The 21,094-nt window shown below is 44.7% G+C and overlaps 1 protein-coding gene across 5 annotated transcripts in view; it reads left to right on the top strand.

Annotated features, from left to right (window-relative positions):
• The first annotated feature begins 2,693 nt into the window (after positions 1 to 2,693).
• Irag1 (inositol 1,4,5-triphosphate receptor associated 1) overlaps positions 2,694 to 21,094 on the top strand; it is a 119,240-nt gene continuing 100,839 nt past the window's right edge. Inside the window, exon 1 of one of the 5 annotated variants that reach the window (XM_048788328.1) lies at positions 2,694 to 3,057. The gene's annotated coding sequence lies outside the window, so the exon portion shown is untranslated. Of the gene's footprint in view, positions 3,136 to 6,652; positions 6,902 to 14,479; positions 14,503 to 21,094 lie in introns of those variants that run through there. The other 4 variants (XM_048788327.1, XM_048788333.1, XM_048788330.1 and 1 more) reach the window with 4 other exon arrangements.

Raw genomic sequence — 21,094 nt, 5'->3', positions numbered from 1 at the left:
GTCAAGCCCTATTTTGTATTTTATTAGAGACAGGTCTCACTGAGTTGCTTAATGCCTTGATAAATTGCTGAGGCTGGCTTTGAACCCGTGATTCTTCTGCCTTTCACCTCCCGAGCCTCTGGAATTAACAGGTGTGTGCCACCGCACCTGGCTTTTTGTTTTATTTTTACTGTTATTATTGAATGTAAACATGTGATTTATTCATATGGTCCAAGACGTTAAATGATAAATAAACTATACAGTGTATTCAGTGGAGAGTCTACCTCAGCCCCTTAGTTCCTCTCCCCATGAGCAACCATTGTTAATGTGATTCATTTTTGCACTAATTTTAATGATATTCTATGCACACATACAAATTACACATTTGTGTGCACACAAATATGTAAATATGAGCCCACACACTTTTTTTTGTACTTAAATGGTAGCATTAGATAAACCTCATTCTTCAATTTTTCCCATGTAGCAATATATCTCAATGGCTTGTCATATCAATATACCAAGAGCTTCCTTGTCTTTTGTTGTGGCTACACCCCATCTTCTTTTATGACCCCCAATCAGTGAACATTTATGTCATTTCTAAGCCTTTGGCTTTTATAAACAATGCGCAATGAATAATCATGTTCATCTGTCATTTTCCAAGTGTGGGAGTGTGTTTGTAGAATAAATTCCTAGAAGTAGAATTGGGTCAAAGGGTATATAAGCTTTACAATCTTGATAGTGCTAAATTGTCCTCTATAGAGTTCATTCCATTTTATACACCCACAAGTCATGTGTTTTATAAAATGTGTGTTTAATGCAGTAATTTTTAAAAAATTACTTGGTGACCTCTTTGTGAGTCTGATAAAAGTTATTGGCCTCTACTCAAGAAAAACACAATCATGTAATGTTTTGCATACAATTTCAGTTGGCTCAGAGACCCATGAAGGCCATTGATGGACCTCAGGTTTAAAAAATGTGACAGAAGGGGCAGCAGTATGATAAAGAGGAAAGAGTTTTAGGACTAAACCATCTAAATTCACATATCTATCCTAATACTCAAGGCTGCAGAAAATTAGCCAAGTCATTCTACTTTGACCTTTGGCTTCCTTTTGAAGGGAAGATATAGTAATTCTATTTCTTAAGACACCTATGAGAGATATGCATACTTTCATATAAAGAATCTAATATGATGCTAAGAGTTTAATATGTATATACACTCACATGCACACAAAGCCTTAAGTTCCATTTCAATCTCTGGTAGCAACTGCAGCTGGATTCACAAGATCAACCTTTGCAGCAACATTTCCCAAAGTAGGGTTCTTAGATCAACTACATGAGAATTGCTCCAGGGCCATAATTCAAAGGCAGATTCCAGACTCCTGCTTTAGATCCATGGAATCAGAATTTTTGGAAGAGAAGTCTAAAGACCTTAACACTGGGGATTCTAATGCCACTGAGGTTGGTAAAGCATGCTAAAAAGTTTGGCAAGTCCCTTATAGTCCCTATGCTTGCAGTTCCAGTAGTTCCCACCATGTGGCTCTGCCAGGCAGGAACCTGTACCAGCAGATGGACAAGGTGTGGACACCAAGAGAAAGCTTGGTTAGTACCCAAGGCAGCCACTCTTCACCCCAGTTTCAAAAATATAAAATACAGTTACTCATGAGGGTAACAGGCAGAATGACTGCACCTCTACCAGGATATCTTTCATAACACCCAGGAAGGGAGACAATCCAAGGCTACACATTGAAGAAAGCCTGGGATGGAGGCCAGGTGGGCCAGGCTCAGGGGATAATGCCTGCTGTCGCTGGGGTGACTGGCCTGTGGCCAAGAGCTGGGAATGGGGACTGTGCAGGTCCTGGCAGACTTCACCAGGAGGGCTTGAAGCTATGGGCCTCAGAGCTCCCATCACTAATTCTCTTGTTCATGACTGGTGAATGTTTTCTGGGGTGGCCAGTGAAGGCCCAGAGATAGGATTTCCAGATTTAGCAAATAAAATTATAGGATGCCCTATTAAATTTGAACTTCAGATAAATAACATACAGTCTTAATATAAGCATATCCTATACAATATTGGGACATACTTCTACTGAAATAATTATGTGTTGTTGCTATGAGATTCAAATTTAAGTGGTTGCCAGTCTTGCAATAATCTGGCAACACGACCCAGAGCTTCTTGGTGTTTCTTTTAATCGCAGGAGGGAGTCCCCTTGGGGTCGTTCTAAACTTAGTGCTCCCTGATCTTGACCTTGAATGGGAAATGCACCTGAGGAGGGAGAAGAGTGAGTGTGGAAGGCTGGAAGGGACTTCCAGCAGAGATGCAGCCCCTCCTCACCTGTGCCCGGGTAGGTGCAGCCCATTCATGCTGATGTAGCTCTTGAACGTATCTCATTTAATGCCCCCAGGGAGCCAGTGAGTTAGGCATTTTCACTATTACTCCCACTTGAGAGATGAGGAGACTGAGGATCCACGATGTTAAGATCACAGGGCTGTTAAATGGAGGAGCAGGGACTGGCCCTTGGGGCCAATGCCAGGTCTGAATTTAGCAGAATCTCCTAGTCCCTTGGCTCTGGTAATCCCAAGGGTTTAAGGTAGGAGCAACTCCCGCTCCCAAATTCCTGGGACAGGAAACAGTCTCTCCTGGCGCTGGGCCAGGGTCTTATCCCAGCTCACATGCTTGCCAGAGAATCCAGGCTGGGAGGCGGGTCTGCAGAGTCCCCTTAGTCCCTATCTGACCAGGACAGTGTCCAGCAGCATGAGCTACCCATGGGCATTTGCCATCTGCTGTGTGGGTGCCATGGGAGGGGCCTGGGGTTAGTGGCTACCTCACAGGCCCTGCCTGCCCAGAGCCCTGAGCGGAAGGGTGGGCATCCCCTGCCTTTAGACCCCAAGAGCCAGGCTGCAGAGGAGCTCTGGCTCCAAGTCCCAGCCCCTCTCAGAGGAGGCGGGCGGCCCTCTGCAGCCAGCGGCTTCTCAGCTCGGAGCTCCAGAGCCAGATGTAACATTGACCTTAAATGGTAAAAGCTCCCCAGAGTGAAGAGAGGCTGGCCAGAGGAGGAAAGGGGAATAACTCAGTTTTAGGTAAGTCACTGCTATATCCTAGAATAACCTGCCTCTTCAGCTGAGAGGGAAGCAGAGGGAAACTTCTCCTCCTTAAAGGTACAGGGTGCTGGGAGGGGGCGCTGAACTTGGACTTTCCAGGGGAGCTGGCTTTGTTGGGTGGTATTTCAGCTGAGCGTTTTTATTGTTGCTGTCTTAAGCCTTAAATAAGAAGTGAACCTTGCTGGTACTAACTTAGCTAAATTATGCTCCTTTGGTTAGCTGTTGGAAAATATGCACATGTTGGGGTGAGGATGTGACTTCTTACTAGAGATTCCCATTCCAAGCTTTCGTGTGGGCCCCTTTGTGGAAATAGAGGGGGGTTTTGAGGTTATGCAAGACTGCCAAGCAGGGTTTTCTCTCCTCTGTGTTTCCTGTGTCTCTCCTCTGTCCTCCTGTGCCCCTTTGTATGTGAATTCTGAACTGGCCCATTTTACCTTCATCCTTGGCCCTGTGGCATTTTTGTCCCTGACCCTCCTGTCCTTTGTTCTGGTCACTGCCCCTGCTTTTATCTCTGCCCCATCTCTCCTTTTGTCTCCAACTCTCCCTGCCTCCCGTGCCCTTTCCCTGTTCCTTAGAGAGGTACATGTGTCTGGGCCTGTGCCCTGGTCCCGCTCCCTTCCAGGGGCCCGTGTTGAAGCTGTTCCTAGAGTGAACTGCACTCAGACTGGCTTTCTGCAAAGGGAAAGCCTAGGGAAGCCAGAGGCCAGAGAGAGGCCCAGCGGCCCCATCCCTCCTGCGCATTAAACAGTTGTAAAAGCTGGAGAGGCTCTGCAGTTTGCGTAAACAGCAGCGCAGGTCCTGGACCCCTGGCTGGCGCTCCCAACTGCCAGAGCTCCAGCTGCTGTTCGCTTACACTTTTCAGGCAGCTCTCTGGAGTGGCAGGGGAAGTGAAGCAGCCCCAGGGCTTGTCTGAGCTGGGTGTTCTGCAGGGAAAAGGAGGAAGCTGCCCAGGTGTGCTAGGCTGGGGGTGCCAGGGAGGCAGAACCTGCCAAGGACAGTGTTGCCCCTATCAGGGGGTGCTGACGGGCCTGTGAGGCAGGTGGAGCTACCTACCCCTCACCCCAACTCTTTTACGGAGGAGGAAACTCAGGTTAAGTGACTTGACCAAGGTGATACTACCAAGAAAGGGCAGTTAGGACTTGAACCCTGGCCTATGTGATTCCCATCTCAGTGCTCCTGCTCCTCAGCACAACTGAGTGTCCCCAATGGTGTATTGTAATTTTTTACCTAATAGACAAAACAGTTGTCATTGTCATGTTTGTTTGGTCCACAATTCAGTGGTGTGTGTGTGTGTGTGTGTGTGTGTGTGTGTGTGTGTGGTATGTGTATGTGCATTGGAGGTGGCTGTTTGTATTCACAGCTGAGGTCCCTTCCTCCACGGTTGGTGGTAAGTGAGGTGTTTCTATATACTCTCTAAGATCATCTGGGAAGGACAACTCCATTCTAATTTCTACAACATGATCAATTATCCTCATAAGCATATTTTTTTTTTTTTTTTGTGGAGAGAAGAAGCAAACATGTATGCAATGAACAACTGCTCTGAGCCCTTTCCATATACCATTCCCACAACCCTACAAGGCAGGGATTATTATCACCATCCTCATCTTATAACTCAGAGAGATCACACAGTAGGCATGTGACCCCAGACAGCCCATCTCTGGAGGCTCTGGTCTTGACCACCTAAGCCCTGTTCACCTCTACTTGGCTCCATTTCTGAGAGGACAGTGGGAGAAGCACAGATGCTCTTCCAACATACTGCATGTGAGGCTGTCACAGGTGGGGCCATGTGGCCCTTACAGCAATGCTAGCAGAGATAAATCTTTACTTCAGTTTTGCAGGTGAGGACACTGGGGCTGGAGGGGGTTAAGTGACTTTTCCAAGCTCACCCAGGCACCAAGCAGCAGAACAGATCTAAATAGTATCTTGGGTAAGTTTATTTAGGGCTGCATGACACTTTCTACTTGAAACTGAATTCCAAAGGGGTCCCAGGGCTGGTTCTGGGATGAAGGTTTCTGCAAGCATGAAACACCTTACCTGAGCTGCCCGGATGGTTCTCTGGTTTCCAAACAGAATGCATGTCTTTCCTCTTCACCTTTGTAATGAAGATGGATCACACCCCCAGCAGAAGCATATGATAAGTGCTTGGGATCAATTATTTTTGGTTGAATAAATAGACACAATGATAATAAAATGTGTCCTGGTTAATGAAGGTCCTGGGTTTATTAAGCACATGTTCCTGATGATCAGATTCTTGTAGTCTGGTTTGAAGGGATGCAAGGTAGGGTCTCTAATTATCCACCCCATCCTGCCACCTCTGCTGCATGGCCCCACAGAGACACTGGGCTGCACCCCACCCATCCTCACTGTGGCTTCACGGTCAGCAAGATTCTGTTTGATGCCCAAGAAGGAACAGAGGCCCATGTGGATGGAGGAGAGAGAGCTTTGAGCTGTAAGACTCTGCCCCTGCACCTTCAGGAGCTATTTGAGTGAGAAGAAGGAGATGGAGAACTGAGTTCTGGTGTAGTGAATGCAAAAGGAAAGAGGGGAGAAAACTGATATTAATTGAGCTTCTACTTTGTGGCAAGATCTTTTATTTAATCCTCTGGTTAGAGTTAAGGATACCATGGTTCAAGGAGAGGCACACAGCTGCTGGTGGTGAGCAGGGATTCCAGCTCAGGCTGCCTTGGTTGGCACTTTCTGTGTTAGATGTCACACTATAATTAGGGAATCGGGTCTCAGAGGCAATTATTGAGTGTCACAGACCAGATCATGGAAGAAGCAAGAATAGAAGGAAAGGGAATATCATGCTTGCCTTGAGAACCTTGAGTTCAGATGACAGCTCAGGGTAACCTCCTCATCTGATGAACCTTTAGACCTAGACTTAGCAGAGGTGACACCTGTTGTAACCTTGAAAGCCCCCACCTTTTCCTTCTCTGAGGGAGATAGAAATCAGGTGACAGTAAATTAGACAGACAGAAAGCCTTTTCCAGCCAGCAACAAATGTCAAAATGTTTATTAAAGCAAGACTTAGTCAGTCTGCTATGCTGTTACATTCTTCCTAGTACTGTTTTTTAAATTCTAATTTTTATTAAATTTTTTTCTCTGGTACCAGGGATTGAACCTAGGAGTGCTTAACCACAGAACCACATCTTCAGCCCTTTTTTAAATATTTTGCTTACAGACAGGGTCTCATGAAGTTGCTGAGACTGGCTTGGAGCTCAGCCTCCAGAGCCAGTAGGATTATAGGTGTGCATCACCACATCCAGCTCACAATTTTTTTGGTCATAAAGTAACATATATTCCTTGCTAAACATTCTTGGAAAATGCAGAAATGATATAAATAAGAAACTCAGGATAAATATAAAGGGTTTAAAAACTTTCCAGAAAAATCACACCACTCAGGAAGATACTATTATTATTATGGTATGTTTCTTTCTTTAAATTTCTCTATACTTTACAAAACTCAGGTCTTATTGGCAACTTGATTTTGTAGTCTGCCTTTTAAAAACTGAACATCTAATCATAATCATTTTTCCACATCATTAAAGATTCTTCCAAGCATGAGTTTGCAATAGTTGTATAACATAGAGTAATTTTAGTTGTGTAACAGTTTGACCATTCTTCCTGTGGTTGGCATTTACAAATGTGGGTTTCCTTTGAGGACTATCTCACTGACACACACAATGTGACAGCTTCCCAATATTTGCAGCATTTTGGGACTCTGCTCTCAGAGGCGGGCTTGTGCCTCATGGCCATGATGTGGGCTTGTTCTGCAAGATGATTATAAGATGCTGGCCCAGCCTCAAACACCCCAAATCACACGGTAAGACAGTATTTTGTTTGAGTTTTCAGTCCTTCCTGTCAAGGACGAATTTTCTATTGGAGATCCAGTGACCAGCTGTTCAGTTTTTTCTGGGAATGAGAGTTGCCCCAGACTTTCAGTGCTTAAAAAAAAAAAAAAAATAGATGGCCTGGGAAGACTTGGAAGTTAGTGGCCCTCCCTTGAGCCCAGTGTTCCTTAACATCCTTCTGACACTTGCTTGTCTTCCTTCTTGGCATGTAGTCTGGTAGGCAATAGCAAGAATTTAATAACTGTTTTCATTACATTTATTTTTACCATAACTCTCTATTTGTAGTAAGTGGTACTGATTTTTCCATGTAAGACAGGGACATAAAGTTTCCTTTTTTTTTCTTGTAGGGCTGGGGATTGAATCCAAGGCCTTGCACATACATGCTAGGCAAGCAGTCTACCACCATGCTATATGCCTAGCCCAAAGTTTCCCTTTTAAATCAAGGTAGTGGTGATGTTAGCTAATATGTATTAAGTGCTTGCTGTGTTCTAAGGCTTTACCTGCAATGGGTCATTTAGCCCTCAAAGCAACCCTTGGAAGTAGTTACCAGCATTGCCCACGGTATACAGATAAGGAAACTGAGGCACAGAAAGAGGTAAGGAGCTTGCTCCACAACACAAAGCTGGTAAAAGGCAGAGCTGGGATTTCACTCTTGGCTTTCTGACTCAACACTAGTGAAATTAAAGGATATTAAACAAATAAGTATATAAAGTGGAACACAGATGTGGCAAAAAATGTGAGAGCCGTGTGCAAGTTTAGGACACATGGCTTGATGGAATTGGGGCATCAGTAAGAGGAGGGTGAGGGAAAAGCTGATTTGCCCCGGTAAAACCAAAGGAAGTTTAGAGACCCATGGGCTAGTGGGAGAGGTGGGGAGGGAGGAGGCCACATACTGCTCACAGCCCAGCTAGAAGAGCAGGATGTGGTCCCCAGAGTGGCTCTGCTGGGAAGGGACACAGAAGCTATAGAGAGTTCTGCTGCTGACAGGAGGATGTTTCCAGAGAACCCCAGGCCCCTGGTTCCTCAGGAGAAAGCCTGAAGATGCCCTTGGCTTTGCTCACACAGGTGTGGCCAAATATACACTGGAGCTGAGTGGGAAGATGGGCTTAGTGTCCAACAGCTCCTCCCTCGTTGCTGCCTCACGCGGGAGCCATCACAGCTCCCTGGTGTAAAGTGTGGGCCCTGGACAGACCACGTCACACCATCACTGAGCAGCTACATACCTCAAGCTGCACCCATCTCTCTGAGACTCAGTATCCTCTCCTGTGATTCAGAGTCTACTTTGCATGGTTAAATCCCTTAGTCCAGTGTCTATTCTTGGCACCCAGGATACAACAATTATTATTATTCCTAGCATTCCTCTGTCTGCCACCAGAGTTTCCATCAAGGAGACTTCTCAGTGGGTTTGAGATTCTGACCACCCATAATCCTGGGTCTTACTTGTACCTCTATAGACATCCAAGGAGAATGGGGGAACTTATTTGCTAGATGATTGGCTTTTGGTATCTGATGGAGTCTTTAAAGAGATTATTTACCCAGTAAATAACCTCTTTGTTTACCTTATGTTTTGAGGCTTGTTGAGATTCAGGGACCAATACCCCCACATGACTGGAAAAACTGGGGTTGGAGAATGTGGGTCCATTGGCAGGCAAGCAGGCTTTCTAACAGTGTATTAAAGCAGATGTATCCCCATTCCGCTGTGGTGCCCTGTGGTGGAAGCAGGGTCTTTTGAACCTGGGAGCATGGAGAAGCAGAGAAGATGGTGTGTTCCCTATGGAAAGAGCTGAACAGTTCACGATGATGTGCCCGAGGGTTCTCTCAGAACCATCCCTCTGGGTGGAGCCAGGACTATCACACTCTTGGGAAGTACAGTAAGGACCTGGTCCAAGGCCAGTTGCAAAGCAGTCCTCTCAGGTGACAAATACCTGGTGAGACTTGTGCTATACCCTAGTGAGAGATGGGAAGGGCTGAGGCCACAGGGTCCACCATGTGGAGTCCCAGCTCCCACCTTTCCCACTTGAAAGAACCTCACCCTCTCTCCCCTGGAGATGCTGCTGGGGTGGGAGAGAATTGTTTGGGGGCAGGCCTTCCTCAGACAACACAAGCACTGAACTGGAAGGATCTGGAATGATTACTTTTTTCACAGAAGTTCTATTAGTTCCATTTCCACACAAGGAAGCAAATGATCTTTTAACCCTCCTTCTAGGTTACTTTACACAAGTAAGTGAAGAAGACAGGGGAACAGAACCACAATTATCTGAGCACAATGTATGTGCCAGGCATTTTAGGTAAAATAATGCACTAAATCCATATGTTAGCTGTTAAGGTCCATGAGTGAACTGACTCTAGGAGGTTGGGCTACTTATCCAGGACCACTAATTAGTAACTAGTAAGCGAAGAGTGTAGAGTTAAACCTACAATCATCAGGCTCCCAAACTCCCTACTCTTTGCATCTCTCTGTGGCTTACACACTGGGCCACAGAACAGAGCGAGTAAGTCCAGCCCTTTGGTCCTGATCCTATAGGAACAAGGTCCAGGAGGCCCCTGCCCAGAACAGAGGCTCTGAGCTCTTGGGACAGCTGCCCCCTAGGCCTGCTCTGCTTTGCATCTTTCTTTTGTCTTCTTTCAGTATGTGACAGTCTTTATCGGGTCTCATAAACTTATTCACAAACAAGATCCTTCCTCTATTGAGAAGGAAAACACATCTAGTCATGAACTTTCTACTGACAAGAAATGCCATGCCCTATGTCATGAGTCTGAAATCATGGTCTGTGGCTCACCAAGGTCATAAATATTGTCAAGGTCACCTAAGGCAGTCAGGAGTAGTGGTTGAGCCGGGTTCAAATCCCAGCTTTACAATTTACTAATGAACAAATGATCTAACCTCTCTCTGTCTCACTACCATTACCTTTAAAGTAGGACTGAGGATAGTACTACGACTGCTCAAAAGGTTGTCATGAAGATGGAAAAGATCACTGTATCTAAAGCACTTACACATGTGTCTTAAATAATACAAATAATAATTATTACTATGTTTTATAATAATAATTATGATGATGATGATTGGTGTCTGGATGGACATCAGGCACATGGGCCCTAGATGGTCAGGTTTCCTGAAGGGCTATCTTGTCTTGATATTTTCAATCTCTTTGGAGATTGGCTTCCTGGTAGGAAGAATGTAATAGCCTCCTGGACTTCTTTCCCAGCTGAGGCCCAACTGATCCTAAGGTAGGTTAGAAGAAGAAGAGGAAGCTGGGGCTTGTCAGGAGGAAACTGGCATCCTAAGGAGCATCACCGTAGACACAGTTCTAAGTGTCTATGTGCCAATGTATTGTGGGAGATGACTGGTTTCATAATCAAAAAGCCTAGGAGATAGAGATTTCAGTTGTGGGTAGACAGTTCTGATGAGCCATCTCTTCCCATATCAGAGAGACTCCTCCAAAGCCTAAGAGAGGCATCTCTCTTCTTGGAAGTATAGATGAGCCTTTTCTTTTTCTGCTGTAGGTGGTACCCACATGGCCTGTTCCCAGGTAGGACACAGAAATTTATTAGTTTCTACCTTTGTTGGTTAAAACTCTTTGGTTACCAAGTATCAGAAACCTACACTGGCTAACTCAAGAGGAAGTTTTGATTTTTGGAAGGTATTCCAGAGACTTCAAGAATGAAGTAGTCAGCCAAGCCTCAGGAAGGCAGGACCTAGAGCAGCTCGGTCCGCAATGGGAAGTTGCCAATAGTTTCTCTGGAGCAGAGAGCTTCAAGTTTTTGTTTTTTTTAATGGTGCATCTTATTTGTTTAAAAAAATTAATCATACATTCAAACGAATGTATATTGGTTTCAATTTATAAAATATTTTATAAGATATAAAACAAAATTTTTTTTAGAATGAGAAAAATAAATAATATTGAAAATCATGACTTTTTTTTTTAAACAATGCCAATAATTTTTCTGCTTTGCCCAAAGTAAGAGACATGTGATAAATCCTGCTTCATTATTTTGAAAATCTTGGTTTGGCACTTTGGATAACCCCTGGTTTTAATAACTGTCATGGCTGAAAGAGACACTTAGTCAAGTTCCCAGCAAGGAACCAAATCCAAGTCAGATGGCTCAAGAGACTTTGACAGTTGACAGAGGTATGGGAGCCAACAAGGGATGATGCCCAGAAGCCCCAAACTAGCAACAGCAGGAAGTATTACCAGCCCCACTGGGAAGGCAAGAGAAAGACACTGTGTTACCAGAAGCCAGTGAGTTCTGGAGCCAGGGAAGAGGGTTTCTCTAAACTAAGCTGTGGTTATGGAAGAATGCAGGCCCCCAGACCTCCTGCCAAAGATGTAGTGCTAAAGCAAGGAGGGACAGCAGGAAAGCCCCAACCTCCCTCTCCTCCAATCCTGCTTGTCCATTGGTCAAACTCAGAGTGCCAGCAAGGAAGGCCAGGTGGTATGTCCACAGGTGTCATCCTGGAACATGGAGAAGGGGGGTGGCTCTCTGACATGGCAGGCAGAGAGAGAGGGAGGGAAAGTAGAGAAAAACCAGCTCATGTGGAAGATGCTAAAATTTCTTATTTTATCCACCTGTTTGTAAAAATTTTTGAGGTTGGTTGTCATTTTAGCACCAGCGCCAGTATCTTCACTCCCCTGTTTTGGCAGGGAGTCTTTTAAGCCATTTGCCTGTTCTGGAGGTTGGTTTGATTAAAACTAGGTAAATATATTTCACTAATCCATTCACTTACATACAGACTGTGTCACCCTGCATTAAAAGCAAATGAACACATAGGAGCTGTATCAGTGGCTCCACTGTGGATTTCCCTCTGAGACCTTAGAATGTCTCATGAACTGGACATGAAAGTGACCTCTCAACATATAGAGTGAATAAGGGCACCATTGCCAATGTTTTCATTAAATATTAAGCAAGTTTACTTTTGTTTTTATTTTAAGATATATATAAATTTTTTTAAATGTGGTGCTGAGAATGGAGCCCAGTGCCTCATAAGTGCTAGGCAAGCACTCTACCACTGAGCCACATTCCCAGCCCTTTTTTTTACTTTTTAATAGAAATAGCAGATTGGAATTTTCTTCCTACATTTCACTGAACCATCTGTATTCCTTGGCATATAAACTCCACTATGCAGATCACTGCTCAGTGGCACAGGTCTAGCTTGCCCAGGCTCCAATGGCTCATAATTTCTGTCCTAGTTCTTAGGAAAAAGATCCTGATATACCTAGCTTGGAATTAATAGCCATGGTCAGTGGTCAGTATCATAGGACACAGATGTGGCCATGAGGATCATCCCTGGTATATAGGGGTTTCTTCTAAGAAGGGGAAATTTCTAAAAACAAAAGTGTCTTCAAAGGATGTCATGACCTGTTAACTTATAACAGCCCTTCTGTCCTGCCTCCTGGAGGTCCAGCAAGCCCCCCAATTCCTCAGAACATACACAGGAAACCTCTTGTGTTATTTCAACAAATAACTCATAGTGTTCATTTGTGTGTGGGTTTCTCACCTGTAAATACATTGGAGCACAGCCTTATATGCTATTGTCTCTGTGTATGGCCAACATTCCCAATAGGTCTGGGATCCACAGGATTTTCCCTAATCTGGAGGCAGACTTTTTCTCAGCCCTGCTGGGCCTGGTAGAGGAAAACATGGTTGCTGATGGACCTCAAGCATCTGGTGCATTAGATCCCCAAATACATGGTAAATTATTCCTATATCATGGTTCCTACAATTGGAAAGTACAAAAGTTGCTTCCTCACGCAAAGAAAGATTAACTTTTCAGAGGCCTGGAAGGGAAGGTTCCACTGCTGAAATCTGTCAGAACTTGTTTCACATGATAATAACAAGAGTAATAATACTGTATTGATGATTATTACTATAACAGCTATCCTTTATTGAGCACCAGCTAAAAACCACGTTATGTGCTTTACATATATCATCTCATATTTTGCAACATCCTCAGAGATAGGCAGTAATAATATCTCTGTTTTACTGATGAGAAAAATTGAGGCTTCCTGAGGTCTAGCAATTCACTCGGGACCACACAGTTGGAATGTTCCAGAGCCAAGGCCTTATTGACTTTGGTGCAGAGTACAAGAGAAATTTGCACTTGGGAGTTTACCAGGCCAAGAGCGAGTAGAGTCTGGGCCAATAAAATTTCAGAAAAGTTAGCTCATGATAGGCTTACAGAGAGGTATTAAGGGAAGCCAGCACCTGGACAGGGGTTCCAAACTTTAGGCCTGGCTCTCCCTCCAACTCATGCTGTGACTTCAGTAAATCAATTCTCTTTTCTGAGGCCTCAGTTTCCTCATCTGTGAACCATTCATTCTCCAAGGCCCAGGAATTCACCCCAACAATCACATGACTGAGGCCATCCCAGAGCAATAATTTTACCAGACACTGGGTCCATGACAAGGGAGAGACTGCAGGTGTGTCAGAAGGGTCTCTGTAATTGTTCATACTGCAGTGTCTTGGGGACAGTTGGAACTGACATCAGGTCCAAAGCAAATGGAAGGGTTTGTTTTTAAGAAAGTATTTCTTGCTGAAGGGAATATCTACTCATTCTCTTTTTGGTTAAAGCAAGAGTCTCTTGATTCTTGCTTTAGACATTTACTGTTCAGATCAGAAATTATGGTCTTATTTTTTTTATTGGTTGTTCAAAACATTACAAAGCTCTTGACATATCATATTTCATACATTAGATTCAAGTGGGTTATGAACTCCCATTTTTACCCCGTATACAGATTGCAGAACCACATCGGTTACACATCCACGTTTTTACGTATTGCCATACTAGTGACTGTTGTATTCTGCTACCTTTCCTATCTATGGTCTTATTTTTGTCACTAACAAAGGGAGCTGCTAAAACCTGGTTGCTCTTCCCTGTGTGTAGGACCAGCTGCTTCAAGCCTCCAGCTCTGGGAGCAGATGGGTGTGCCTTCTGGAGTAGGGGGTGGGGACATTGACAGGGAGGGTCAGTGTCTTAGAAGGGATGACCATCATAGGCATCATAATTTGAGGGCACGGGGCTCCAGGAGGCCTTGGGTGCCCTTTGGAACTCCCTGAGTAGAGGAGATCTGATGAATGTGAGGACTCCCAGGAAACTACTCAAGCAGCTCACCAACAGAAGTGCACAGCACTTTCTCTGATCCGCCCTGGGGGACCATGGAGCCTGGTATCTAGGTAGCCTTTCATGAATTCTCTGGGTTTTAAAGTGTTAAGTGGCAGAACCACTCCTACCACCCCTTGCCCCATCCCTGGACTCCCACTAGTATTTTTATGGGTCCCCAGATATTTTTGCCTTCATGGGTCCCTTCATCCTTATGAAAACACTAAAAATTTTATTTTATGATTGTGCTGGCGGGAAGATAAATATACTAGCATTACTTATTAAAATGCTTTTCTTTGACCTAAAAGCTTGTTTGTTTTTTGTTTTTTTCCTTCAAATATTGGAATTGAAACATTTTCATGGGTCCTCGTCCCTGTTCCTACTGCACATTGGATTGACAGCCCTATCCCTGCCAGCTTACTTTCCAGAGTGTGTTGTCTAGGAACCAGCAGCATCAGCATCACCTGGAAGCAGGTTAGAGATGCAAAATTCCTAGAGCTGCCTCAGATCTTTTGCATTACACCCTGCACCTTAACCATACCCCAGCTGACCATCTGCACCTTACAGCTGGGACTTCACTGCCTATACACTGAGCTCTGGTATACTGGGAAGACCTGGATCACAGGACACAGGTTGTTCCACCAAATTATAGCAAGAAATTTCATGGTAGAGCATCCTATATGGAAGACATGTCCATCATTAGATGGCTATATAAATGCCAAGAATTCCTGTCTGCCTCAACCCTTCTCTTCCCTTACTCAACCAATGCTCTCCCAGTTTCCCTGACCCCAGGGGAAGGAGTGAAACCCAGGAAAAGTGAGACCAAGGGGAGGGAGCAATTCTCCCAACTAATCTTTCAGTTTTCCCACGGTATGGCCTCCAGAGCCATCTCTGCAGAGAAGGAGAGGGATGCAGGAGGCACCAGCTCTCAGGGCTTTCACCCAGAGGTGACATGGTCTATTGTCCAGAATTAGTCATGTGACTCCAGGCTGTTACCACTCTACCTTCTCACTTCTAGATGGCCTCCAACCATAAAGGGTTTAGGACACCCAGATTGATCTCCACTTTGAGATACTCCTTGAAAAATAACATGTCTGGTCAAATAAGATTGGAAAACATTGTATCTTGTTGCTCATTCCTGGAGATTTATATTGCAGGTTTGCTTCATAAAGGCTCTGAGTTGTCCTGCAGGACAGAACCGTCTCACATTGATATCTCCAAATGCAGTGATACACAACCTTTCTTTTCATAGCTCCTAACAACATCACTAGAACTAGGGTTGTCTAGAACATGCTTTGGGAAAAGCTAACTGGGGCATTTGTGCTTGAGTGGATGTGGGGTGGATCTTGCAGCATCTAGAGAGTCCTCCCCATGTGCAGAACTGCTAAGGAGGCTCTAAGTGAGCCTGGTCAGCCCAAAAAGCTTCTCCCTAGGAAGCAGACTGTGGGCTGAGGTGGAGAAAGCAAGGGCTCTGATGGCTTTCATTTCCCTCTTGGCCATCTATCAGATCTGTTATCTTGGAGAAGTTATAGCTCCTCATTGAGCCTCACTTTTCCTTTTCACAAAATAACACCTACCTCACAGGAAAGTAAGGGGATTGAGTAAACATACCTGAAGCATCAGGCACACAGTGTGTCTTTGCCGAGTGGGAAGTTGCTGCTATTACCTGTTGTCTTTTTTGCTTGTTTTATTCTTTACCTCGCATGGTCCCAGGTTGATGTAGGAGACGAGGATCAGAAGTCTCCAACAGGAATGCTGGACACAGCTCCACCATGTCAGGTTTTGTGCCTCTTTTCTACTCCAAAGAGGTCAGGGGTCTCCTTGGTCCAAGGGATAGTTTCCTCCTAAGAAGGTAAAGGGAACATTCTCATGATGAATGAAAGACAGGAGAAAATTCAGAGAGTTAAGGTTGAGCTTGGGGGACAGGTTCAGATTTCCCTTCCTATTGACATCAAAAGGGAGGTTTACCCCAGGATTCCAGAAAGGAACAAAAGACTCCCCAAAGGCAAAAGTCTCTTTGCTTTGGGCAAAAATCTGCCTCAGGAAAAACGCTTTGATTCTAAATGAGGTGCCAACTTACAAGAATATATTCAGAAATCTTGACCAGTCACCCAGCAAGGGCCATTTGTAAGCAATGGTGGATCCTAGAATAGATTTCTGAAGGTGATCATTTTCAAATGACCTTGGACAGACAGCAAATGGAGAGAAGGCCATGATGGTAGTGTGGAAAGGGAATGGGGTTGGGGGTATCAGACTTGGCCCAACCTTTAATGGCTGAGACCTTGCCAAGTCACTTTACCCCCCTGAATCTCAACCTCTGTTTCTGAAAACAGATATAATAGTATGCCCTGCAGTGTTGTTGTTGGAGTAAATCCAATAGTGGACATGAAGTAGCTTGGGCCATGGAAAGCTCTAAACACAAGAGGTTAGTATTGAAAACCAGGAGTGTCCTTTAAGGTATGCCAGGAGGGATGATGGTTAAGGTGAAATAGCTCCCTCTAGACAGCCTTGAACCCTTCCTCTCCAGGTGAAGTCAGCTAAGTAAATCCAGTATGTTGGCGAGAAATGGAGACAGCAAGAATAAGCAACTTCCTGGTAAACAGAATTTCCACATGATACAAATGGGTGACCCTACTCCTAGATATATATCCCAAATACTTGGAAATATGTTTTTGGTCAAACAAAAACTTGTATAATAATGTTTACAGCAGCACTATTCACAATAACTAAAAGGTAGAAAGAACTCAAATATCTAACACCTGATGAGTGAATAGGCAAAATGTGGTGTATCCATACCACAGAACTTTATTCATCTAGAAAAAGGAATGAAGTTCTGATACAATGCTACAATGTGGATAAAACTGAAAAACATTATCTAAATGAAAGAAGCCAGACACACACACACAAATTACATATTGCATGACTTTGTTTATCTGAACTATTCAGAACAGGTAAATCTATATATAGAGAAAGAAGTGATTGCCAGGAACTGGGTGTAGGGAGAAGGGAGAGTGACTGCTTACTGGACATGAGGTTTCTATTTGGGCTGATGGATAGTGCTGATAGGTGCACAACATTATGAGTAAGCTTAGTGCTGCTGGATTGTACACATTAAAAAGGTTAAAATTATAAATTCTATGTCATGTGTATTTTATCAAAATTTTAAAAAATAAGGTTCCTGGTAAAGAGAAAATATGAACAAAGGATTGCTCCCATTGCTCAAGTGTTGAAGGAATGGGGTGGGGGATGCAGAGTTGTCCGCTGGAAGATAAGGACTGATCTAACAGAGTCACCAAGGGCCTATGGGGGCAAATCCAGTGCAAAGGCCCCAAGGGGATCTGGAAATGAGTAAGACATACTTCTGTTCTCAAAGTGTATATAAACGACCCTCACATAAGATAGACTGAGTGGTACTATACATAAAAGTTCAAGACAGGGAGGCATTTCTTTGTCTGGGGTCATTTGTAAAATCTTAGAAGAAAGTTGAATAGGTGGAATTTGGGCAGATAGGTAAGAAAGAGGCATAAGGTCTTTCAGGGAAAGGGCGAGGCATGAGAACATGGAGGGAGTGTTTCAGAATGGGAGTAGTTTGATATAAATGGGGTGCAGTGTGCCTGAGGCTGACAGAGATGGTCATGGGAGAGAAACTCTTGGAACAATTAGGGTCAGATTGTGGCAGGCTTTGCAGGTGGGGCTGAGGAACTTAGGACCTTGATGTCTAGGTAGATAGTCAGGAGACTATCTAGGTGGAGACTTTGGAGGTGAAGCTGAGGGAGTCAGGACTTCTCCAGGCAGTAGGGAGTCAAGGAGTCCTCTAAGCCAATGTTTGAGAGCAAGCAGTGTGGTAGAAGATGGATGGTGAATAAAGGGAGAGAGGACAGGGAGTTGAGCTGTGGTTTCATCTCTGTGGGGGTAAGGAGGGCCCCACCAGAGAAAGGGCAGAAGGAATGGGGAAGGTAAAGCAACTCTCTTGAACTGTGCATTAGCCAGGATTCTTGTTTGCATGGACCAGAAATAGATGCAAATTATATTAGAAAATTATCAGAATTTTCTGGGTCACATAGTTGAGAAGTCTAGGGCAATTTCAGATTCCTGCAGCAAGAACTGCCCCAAAAATTCCAATAAAAGTTACCAGATTGAATTTGTTGGTTTGTTGACTTGCTCTGAATGACATGCTCATCCTTGATTAATCACCAGAGCCAGGGGTCTGGGGTGAGTTGATGGACCAGTCCTGTGTCAGTGGCACACTCCCCTAGCAGGGCCAACTGCCTCTATCCAAGCACAAGAATGTCGAAGATGCTGCTGATACGAGGAGGGGGACTGGACACCAGATGGGCAAGAGCTGCAGCTGTCCCCACAGTTCACCAGCTCTATGCCAGCAGTTGAAACATTTGATTCATCCTCTAAGCCAGTCTGAAATAGAGACTGTTACTTCTGTTTTTACAATGGAGCGAACAGGCATAGATTAGCTTGCTCCTCCCTCTGCCCCTCACATCCAGAACTTTCTATCCTGGGGTACTGGCATTTCTTAAGGAGGCAAAGTAAGGCCAATGAGATGCAATACAAGGGTCACAGCTAAGAAAAGTAGAGCTGAAGCACAGGGTCATAAAGATCAAATCACTTTTCTTTGGGCTACAAACACCAAACTACATTTAAATCAGAAAATCCACACAGGGGCTATAAATCTCAAGCACTTAATTGTTAGAAAATTAGAGGTCAGTCTCCCAAGAGGCAGAGGGATACTTGTTCTGCATCACTCCTGCCCTGTGGGCAAGGCAACCAGGAATCATGGTCCCTGGGCGATGGGGAGGAGGGGAAGTATGAATTTCCGAGTTTGCCCAGAACAAAGATGGCTGCTCAAAAGCATTCAGTGCAGACAAACTCAGGGAAGACTCAGCTTCCCTGCCCTTAGGAAGGCACTATATAACAGGGCGAAGGGCACTGCTCAGTCATGGGGAGGAAAGGACACTCTGCACAAAGAGCACATTATGAGGAGAGGCTCTAAGGTGTGCATGGAGTAACATGTCTTCTTTATGAGCAAAGATCCAGGGATCCCAGAGCAATTTATCTAAGAAAGACCAGACCCTTGGGGAATAGCTCCCTTTAGCATCCTGAACAGGCCAGAGGCTGACGGATAACCCAGGTGACTCTACTTCTCCTATCTTCATTTTTCCTAATTCTTAAGTTGTGACTTAATTAGGAATTAAGACACAACTCAATGACAGAGCTACCCTGGCCAGTTCTCCAAGGGGTTGTTTCTGCCCTTCTAAGCCATGTGCCAGGTTAAAGTCCTCTGACTTGGTAACAGCAGGCATCAGGCATAAATTTCAAGAACTTCCCACATTTGGGAAGCAGTGCATGTGATGCAGAGTAGAGAAGGAACCGGCAGGAGCAAACAGAACCAAGAGGACATCTGGGTGGCCCAGATCGAAGTTGAGGTCTGACAGGCATACTGGGTAAACAGGGATGTCTTCAAAATGCTAACATTCCCAGAGGACAGGCCCAGGCCAGGATGGAAAGCAATTTTAGATGCTGTGACTACTATTTTTGGAGCCTGAATCACATTAATTCACTACTGCTCCAAATGGTGGGCAGCCAGGGAGGCCTTCAGGAACCCAGGGGCTGTTTCCCAGCCCAGTGGGGCTACAGCCTTCCCAGACTCTGCAGGCCAGTGTCCAGGCCTTCTGTGCCCAGGTTGCTGTGCATTTCCTATACATATGCTGGTACCCCGTGCCCAAAGCACCCTCCATCAATGTCTCCACAGAGAATCCTTTCCTAGCTCATACGCAGAGGGTGAACTGCCATCTTAGGACGGGCTTCCAGGCAATCCCAGGAATATTGTTCATCTTGTACTCTAGCTAAGTCTGGAGTTAGAAGGGGGACCAGAGCAAGAAATATCCAAAAACTTCTCTGGACTTCTCAGAGTTGGTTGATTGGCAGGGATCCTGTACCGTGAGGGAAGTGGAGTTACTTATGAGCTGAAATTCCCTTTCACATGCCGGTCAGCAGTAGAGGATCCACAAAGGCAGGAGAAAGGGGCAACATGTGATGTCTTTTCTGGCTACATCTGGAGGGGATGAACGGAGCAGGGAACAGAATGTGTTCTGGGAAGTTTCCAGCCGAAAGCCCAGAGGAGGAGCACTGGTGTGCTTGCAATAGGTCACATTCCTGTTTCCAGTTGAGTGCTCACTGATGAAGGGAAAAGCGCACTGGGAATCTCTGGATTGTGGGATGAATCCTGTCCTTGACCTCATTTCATAAAGACTTCAGGGTGAGAACTACAGGATGCCATCCCCATTGGTACCCATACTTGTGAAAACATGACATCAACTCGAATGTCTTTGCTGGCAGAATTCTAAATGCCTTAGATAAGCAATGGTGCACCCCACGAAAATGACTTTGGTTTGGGAAGTGCTGCGTTTGCGAGTGTGTGCGTTCACGCCTGGGTCTATGCTCACGTATGCGTCTGTGTGCTGCCGCAACATCTTGAACTGCTGTGTGATGGCTAGCACTGTGTCACTGAGTACATCTGGACATGGCTGTCACTGCTATACCTCTTTCTTCTGAGCTAAGCAGCCTCATCAGCCAGGTTGACTCCATTGCACATTTTGTAGGTGCTCAGTGAATAATTCTCGCTAAATGCGAGAATGGATAAGTGATCTGTACCTGCATAGTGAGTTTCTTTCTTTTCTAGTGTTTTCTCCTTGGGTCCACGAGTCTGTCTCTCTGAGACTGTGTTCCTTGTCCCTTCATCTCATACTATTTCTTTTAGTCTTTTTATTGTTTCCTCCTCCTTCTCTTTTCCCCACATGATCCCATCCTAGACACAAACTCCAAGTCTTTTTCTCATGTATTCTCCTGTATTATGTATACTCAGAGATTTTAGAAAAAGAAGGAAACTTAGAAATCATCTAGCTTAATTTTCACCTTCTATGTTTGAGAAAATGGTACCCACAGAGGTCACAATGTGGTAAGGATGAAACCTAGCGCGCTCTCTCTCTCTCTCTCTCTCTCTCTCTCAGAAGGTTTATTTTTTATTTTAAAAAAAACTTGGGCTGAGGATGTG

This window comes from Marmota marmota, unplaced genomic scaffold (assembly GCF_001458135.2).
Source record: "Marmota marmota marmota unplaced genomic scaffold, marMar, whole genome shotgun sequence".
Classification (NCBI taxonomy): domain Eukaryota; kingdom Metazoa; phylum Chordata; class Mammalia; order Rodentia; family Sciuridae; genus Marmota; species Marmota marmota.
This window is presented reverse-complemented; position numbering and strand designations above follow the sequence as displayed.